The sequence below is a fragment of the Macrobrachium rosenbergii genome, chromosome 7 (assembly GCF_040412425.1).
Source record: "Macrobrachium rosenbergii isolate ZJJX-2024 chromosome 7, ASM4041242v1, whole genome shotgun sequence".
In the NCBI taxonomy this organism is placed as follows: Eukaryota; Metazoa; Arthropoda; class Malacostraca; order Decapoda; family Palaemonidae; genus Macrobrachium; species Macrobrachium rosenbergii.
In genome coordinates this window covers 31499247-31506812 of record NC_089747.1, presented here as the reverse complement: position 1 = coordinate 31506812, position 7566 = coordinate 31499247, and positions in this window count along the sequence as shown.

Genomic DNA, 7566 nt, shown 5'->3' with positions numbered 1-7566 from the left:
ATCATGGCTCTACATGGTCGAGGGGAATTCAGGGTGGGAGGCCTGGCTGACGAGGTGCTGCAGGCAGACATAGTGATCAACGCCCTACTGGAGGAAATATGCAGAAAGGTCGCCCTATGGGTGACATCAACCTCGAGCCCTACCACCTTCCAAGAACTAAAGGCTCCTCCTCCTCCCCGAGATGGACAGCAGCAGCAGGAACAAGGAGATTAGCCTGTCGAGGGAGATCCTCCTGTGGCAGCTCCTCCCGGAGGTTCGGGGTCAGATTGAGAAGCCCTACACCCTGCCGGTCAAGGATCTCATTAGAACGGCGCAGCAGCTAACTGACTCCACGAGGGCAGTGAGGCGGGCATCCACACTCACACACCCCATCAACTAATTCCAGCCAGAGGAACCCAACACAGAGGAGATCAACGTCATCGCCAGGAGGCGGCCACCCGGCCACCCCACCACCAGAATAAGGAAAGGCCGGGGTTTTGCTACTACCACCGGAGGTTCGGCAAAGATGCCTGAAATTGCGAAGCCCCCTGCCTTTTCGCCCATCCAAAAAAAACGGGGGAAGTGGTGGCCACCCTCACAGGCCGCCATGGCAGCAGAAACACCCAGGAGCCCTGCACCAGTAGGGTTCTACATCTGCGACACCATCTCCAGCAGGATGATGTTGATCGACATGGGGGCTGTGCGGCCAGTGTTCCTACCTTCCAGAGAGGACCGCAAACGCCCGCTGGACCTGGCTGCCTCCCTGACGGCCGCCAACGGGTCCCCCATCCTCTCCTATGGCATCAAGCTCCTGTCGGTCTCCATCAAGTGGAACTTCATCGTCGCGGACATGAGGACCCCACTCCTGGGTGTGGACTTCCTGGCCCGCCGGATTGGCAGTCGACATCCGCCGCAAACACCTGCTGGACACTGAGTCCTGCCAGTCCCTGCCCCTGGCGCCGGGTCCCAGCGCGCCCACAGTATGTTCCGTTGCTCCCCACCAATACGCCTCCCTCCTGAAGGAATTCCCTGAGGTGTTCAGGCCCGAACTTCGTCAGGTGCCCGGGCCCCCGCCAAACACAGAATATATCATCACATCAAGACGAGGGGCCCCCAGACACACGCAAAGTCCGGAGGCTTCCCCCTCAGCGCCTTCAGGAGGCCAAGAATGCTTTCACTGACATGGAGGCATGGAGCATATGGGCATATGCAGAAAGCCCCCCAGCCCGTGGGCCTCTCCCCTTCACATGGTGCAGAAACCGGATGGCTCCTGGAGACCCTGCGGCGACTACAGGCGGCTCAACCTCACTACAGAACCAGACCACTACCCTCTCCCAAACATGCAAGACCTCACAGCCTCTTTCCACAGGGCCAAAATATTTTCAAAATTAGATCTGTTAAAGTCCTATTTCCAGGTACCAGTAGCTCCAGAAGACATTCCCAAAACCTCCATCATCACGCCCTTCGGGTCCTATGTGTTCGCCTTCTCCACCTTTGGCCTGAGGAATGCAGGGGAAACTTTCCATAGACTGATGGACAGCATCCTGGGGGACCTGAACTTCTGCGTCTGCTACGTCAATGACATCCTAATTTTTTCCAGGTCCCACAAAGAACACCTGCGGCACATCCAGAAGGTCCTGCAACACCTGCAGGAAAATGGCCTCGTCGTCAGGTTCGACAAGTGCACCTTCAGTGTCAAAAGAGTTGACTTCCTTGGCCACAAGATATCCCCAGGAGGCATCAGCCCACTTGCATTGAAGGTCGAGGCCGTCGTCTGATTCCCCACCCCTACCTCCATCAAGGGCATACAAGAATTCCTCAGGATGGTCAACTACTACAAGAGGTTCATCCCCGGGGTCGCACACACCATGACCCCCCTGACGGAGATCCTGAAGGGCCATCCGAAGTCCTTAGTGTGGGACCCTGACCAGCAGCGGGGCCTTCTCCCTGATGAAGGCCGCCCTCACCAAGGCAACAGCCTTGGCCCACCAGGACCCCAATGCCCCCTCCAGCTAACAACGGACGCCAGCAATGTCACCTGAGGGGCCGTCCTGAAGCAGGGTCAACAGAGCCCCTCAGCCCATTGCCTTCTTCAGCAGGAAGCTCAGCCCCACCGAGTCCCGCTACAGCACCTCCGACAGGGAACTATTCGCTGTGTACCAGGCGGTACGCCACTTCAAATTCCTCCTGGAGGGTACGCCCTTCACAATTTGGATGGACCACCAGCGCTGGTCTACGCCTTCACAAAGCTGGGAGATGCATGGTCCTCCAGGCAGCAGCGGCACCTCGCGGCCATCGCGGAGTTCACCTGCACCATCAAGTACCTCCCCGGCAGGAAGAACCCTGTAGCGGACGCCCTCTTGAGGATCAAAATCAATGTGGTGCAGCTTGGATCGACTACAAGGACCTCGCCTGGGAACAGGCCACCGACCCCCAGATTCCAGCTTACCAACCGCCATTACGTCACTGAAGTGGAAGGATGTGCCCCTTCGCCCCGGGGGTGTGGATGGGTGGCTAACACTGCTGAGCGACGTCAGCAATGGCCACCCCTGCCCACTGGTGCCTGCCTCCCGCCGTCGTCTGGTCTTCGACATCATCCACGGACTGTCCCACCCCTCCTGCAGGACAATGGCTAAGCTGCTGGCAGAGAAGTTCGTCTGGCACAGCATACGGAAGGACGCAACAGCCTGGGCGAGGCAGTGCATCCGGTGCCAAACCAGCAAAGTAGCCTCAGCCGGGAAGACGTTTCGGGCACATCCACGTCAACGTAGTAGCCCCTCTTCCCGCATCAGGAGGAGCCAGGTACCTTCTGACAGTTGTTGACTGCTCCACCAGGTGGCCCAAAGCGACGCCCATGCAACAAGCCTCTGCCAGTGCGTGCGCTGAGGTCCTCCTCTCCAGCTGGATCAGCCGGTTCGGTGTCCCGGACCATATAACTACGGACAGGGGCCCAGCTTTCCTGTCCGAGCTGTGGACCGTCCTAGCATGCATGTTGGGGACCACTCACCACAGCACCACCGCCTACAACCCTGCAGCCAATGGATTGGTGGAAAGGTTCCACAGGTCCCTGAAGGCGTCCCTCATGGCTCGTTGCACCGCCGACAATTGGTAGTACCAGCTGCCCTGGGTCCTACTTGGGTTGAGGGCCCCTCACAGTCCCGGGCGAACTCATTATGAAGGACTGGGACAACTTAACAACACAGAGGCTCTGCAACAGGGTCAGAAAGTTCGCCCCCTGCCAGTGGACGTATACCGACAGGATGTCCCCCTTCATGCCTCCCGGTCTGTCCTCCACCACCCACGTCTTCATCAGGAACGACGCCATCCGCCCACCCTTAACCAGGCCCTATAGGGAGCCTTTCCTCGTGCTGGAGAGAAACAAAAAGGCATTCTGGGTGGCCATCCACGGGAAGGACGACTGAGTGTCAGTAGACCGCCTCAAGCCCGCACTCCTGGAGGAGGACGTCGGTGGCACTCCCCAGTGGAACCCCACAGGAGACGTCGCCCCCTCAGCCCACTCTGCCCACAAGAAAGTCGCGTGGGCGCCCCAGAAGGCACCGGGCCCAGGCAGGGGAACAACCAACCACTCCCATATGCAATGCACCAAAGTCGAATGCACCCCCCAGCTGACATCGAGGAGCCGCGGCTATCTCCGCCGCCCCAGCAGATACCTGCCTTGATGGGGGGGGGGAGTATTGTGAAGTCCCCGCTAAACAGGTTTTCTATGATGAACCTCCTGTTTTCTACGGTGCCTTCACACCTGACCCTAGGTCAGGGTACTCAGTCCTATTTTTCATTATGTAATTGTACATTTATTACCTATTCATTTTTGCCCATATATATTGTGTATGTGTCAGAGTATTTTTGTGTCTAATCTACTATTTTCAATTGTCACGTTATCTGTATGTACCTGTCCTGTTTTGCATAGAGAATGATTGACCTCGGGTCACTTGTATGTCTTTGTACTGACGTCCGCACACCGTTTTATAAGCAGGTGGCTTCCTCAATAAACTAGCAGTACTAGTCTACCTGCTCTTTCTTTTGCACCCTCTCACATCTTCATCTGGTCTTCCATCGTGAATTTGGTTTTGATCGGAGGTGTTTGGCCTTTAATTGATGTCTTGATCTGGTCTTCCATTGTGAATTTGGTTTTGATTGAAGAAGTTTGGCCTTTAATTGACATCTTGATCTGGTCTCCCATCAATCATTTGGTTTTGATCGGAGGCGTTTGGCCTTTAATTGACGTCTTGATCTGGTCTTCCATTGTGAATTTGGTTTTGATTGGGGAATTTGGCCTTTAATTGACGTCTTGATCTGGTCTTCCATCGTGAATCTGGTTTTGATGGGAGGCGTTTGGCCTGTAACTAACATCTTGACCTGGTCTTCTATCATGAATTTGATTTTGATCAGAGGCATCTGGCCTTTAATTGACGTCTTGATCTGCTCTTTCATTGTGAATTTGGTTTTGATTGGAGGCATTTGGCCTTTTACTGACAATTGATCTGGTCTTCCTTCGTGAATTTGGTTTTGACCGGAGTTGTTTGGCCTTTAATTGACGTCTTGATCTGGTCTTCCATTGTGAATTTGGTTTTGATCAAAGGTGTTTGGCCTTTAATTGATGTCTTGATCTGGTCTTCCATTGAGAATTTAGTTTTGATCAGCGGTGTTTGTGAATTTGGTTTTGATTGAAGGCGTTTGGACTTTAATTGACGTCTTGATCTGGTCTTCCATTGTGAATTTGGTTTTGATTGAAGGCATTTGGCCTTTAATTGACATCTTGATCTGGCCTTCTATCATGCATTTGGATTTAATTGGAGGCATTTGGCCTTTAATTGACGTCTTGATCTGGTCTTCCATTGGGAACTTGGTTTTGATGGAAGGCATTTGGCCTTTAATTGATGTCTTGATCTTCCCTTCCATCATGCATTTGGTTTTAATTGGAGGCATTTGGTCTTTAATTGACGTCTTGATCTGGTCTTCCATTGTGAAACTAGTTTTGATTGAAGGTGTTTGGCCTTTAATTGACATCTTGATCTAGTCTTCCATTGTGAATTTGGTTTTGATCGAAGGTGTTTGAACTTTAATTGATGTCTTGGTCTGGTCTTCCATCGTGCATTTGGTTTTAATTGGAGTCATTTGGCCTTTAATTGACGTCTTGATCTGGTCTTCTATTGTGCATTCGGTTTTAATCGGAGGCGTTTGACCTTTAATTGACGTCTTGATCTGGTCTTCCATCGTGCATTTGGTTTTAATCAGAGGTGTTTGGTCTTTTTGACGTCTTGATCTGGCCTTCCATCGTGCATTTGGTTTTTAATCGGTTTGGCCTTTAATTGATGTCTTGATCTGGTCTTCCATCGTGTATTTGGTTCTGATCAAAGTCATTTGGCCTTTAATTGACGTCTTGATCTGACCTTCCATCGCATTTTTTTAATCGGAGGCATTTGGCCTTTAATTGACGTCTTGATCTGGCCTTCTATTGTGCATTTGGTTTTGATCGGAGGCGTTTGGCCTTTAATTGACGTCTTGATCTGGCCTTCCATCTTGAATTTGGTTTTAACTGGAGGTGTTTGGCCTTTAATTGATGTCTTGGTCTGGCCTTCCATTGTGCATTTGCATTTCATCGGATTCATTTGGCCTTTAATTGACAACTTGATCTGGTCTTCCATCATGCGTTTGGTTTTAATTGGGGGCATTTAGCCTTTAATTGACGTCTTGAACTGGCTTTCCATCATGCATTTGGTTCTCATCTGAGCCATTTGCCCTTTAATTGACGGCCTGATCTGGTCTTCCATCTTGCATTTCGTTCTGATCGGAGGCATTTGGCCTTTAATTGGTGTCTTGATCTGGTCGTCCATCATATATTTGGTCTTGATCAGAGGCAATTGGCCTTTAATTTACTTCTTGATTTGGTCTTCCATCATGCATTTGGCTCTGATTGGAGGAGTTTGGCCTTTAATTGATGTCTTGATGTGGTCTTCCATTGTGTATTTGGTTTTAATCGGAGGTGTGTGGCCTTTAATTGATGTCTTGATCTGGCCTTCCATCATGTATTTGGTTTTAATTGGAGGCATTTGGCCTTTAATTGACGTTTTGATCTGTCCTTCCATCATGCATTTGGTTCTGATCAGAGGCTTTTGCCCTTAATTGATTTCTTGATCTGGTCTTCCATCATGAATTTGGTTTTGATCTTAGGCATTAGGCCTTTAATTGACGTCTTGATCTGATCTTCCATTGTGAATTTGGTTTTGATCGGAGGTGTTTGGCCTTTAAATGCTGTCTTGATCTGGTCTTCCATCGTGCATTTGGTTTTAATCGGAGGCGTTTGGCCTTTAATTGACGTCTTGATCTGGCCTTCCATTGTGCATTCGGTTTTAATTGGAGGTGTTTGGCCTTTACTTGACGTCTTGATCTGGCCTTCCATCGGGCATTTGCTTTTAATCGGAGGTTTTTGGCCTTTAATTGACTTCCTGATTTGGTATTCCATCGTGTATTTCATTCTGATTAGAGTCGTTTGGCCTTTAATTCACGTCTTGATGTGGTCTTTGATTGTGCATTTGGTTTTATTCGGAGGCGTTTGGCCTGTAATTGACGTCTTGATCTGGTTTTCCACCATACATTTCATTCTGATTGGAGGCATTTGCCCTTAATTGATGCCTTGATCTGGTCTACCACCGTGCATTTGTTTTTGATTGGAGGCGTTTGGCCTTTAATTGATGCCTTGATCTGGTCTTCCATCGTGCACTTGGTTTTGATCGGAGTGTTTGGCCTTTAATTGACGTTTTGATCTGGTCTTCCATCATGCATATGGTTTCGATTGGAGGCATTTGGCCTTTAATTGATGTCTTGATCTGGTCTTCCATCATGCATTTCATTTTGATCGGAGGCGTTTGGCCTTTAATTGATGTCATTATCTGGTCTTCCATCATGCATTTGGTTTTAATCGGACACGCTTGACCTTTAATTGACGTCTTGAACTGGTCTTCCATCATGTATTTCATTCTGATTGGAGGCGTTTGCCCTTAATTGACATCTTGATATGGTCTTCCATTGTGTATTTGGTTTTGATTGGAGGCATTTTGCCTTTAATTGACGTCTTGATCTGGTCTTCCATCATGCATTTCATTCTGATCAGAGGAATTTGGTCTTTAATTGACATCTTGCTCTGGTCTTCCATCATGCATTTGGTTGTAATTGGAGGCGTGAAGCCTTTAATTTATGGCATGATCTGGTCTTCTACCATGCACATGGTTCTGATCAGAGGTGTTTGCCCTTTAATTGACATCTTGATCTGGCCTTCCATGATGTATTTGGTTCTGATTGGAGGCATTTGTCCTTTAATTGACATCTTGATCTGGTCTTCCATCATGCATTTGGTTCTGATCGGAGACGTTTGTCCTTTAATTGACATGCTGATCTTGTCTCCTATCATGCATTTGGTTCTGATTGGGGACGTTTGTCCTTTAATTGGCGTGTTGATCTGGTCTTCCATCGTGCATCTGGTTCTGATCAGAGATGTTTTTCCTTTAATTGACGTGTTGATTTGGTCTTCCATCGTGCATTTGGTTCTGGTCGGAGATGTTTGTCCTT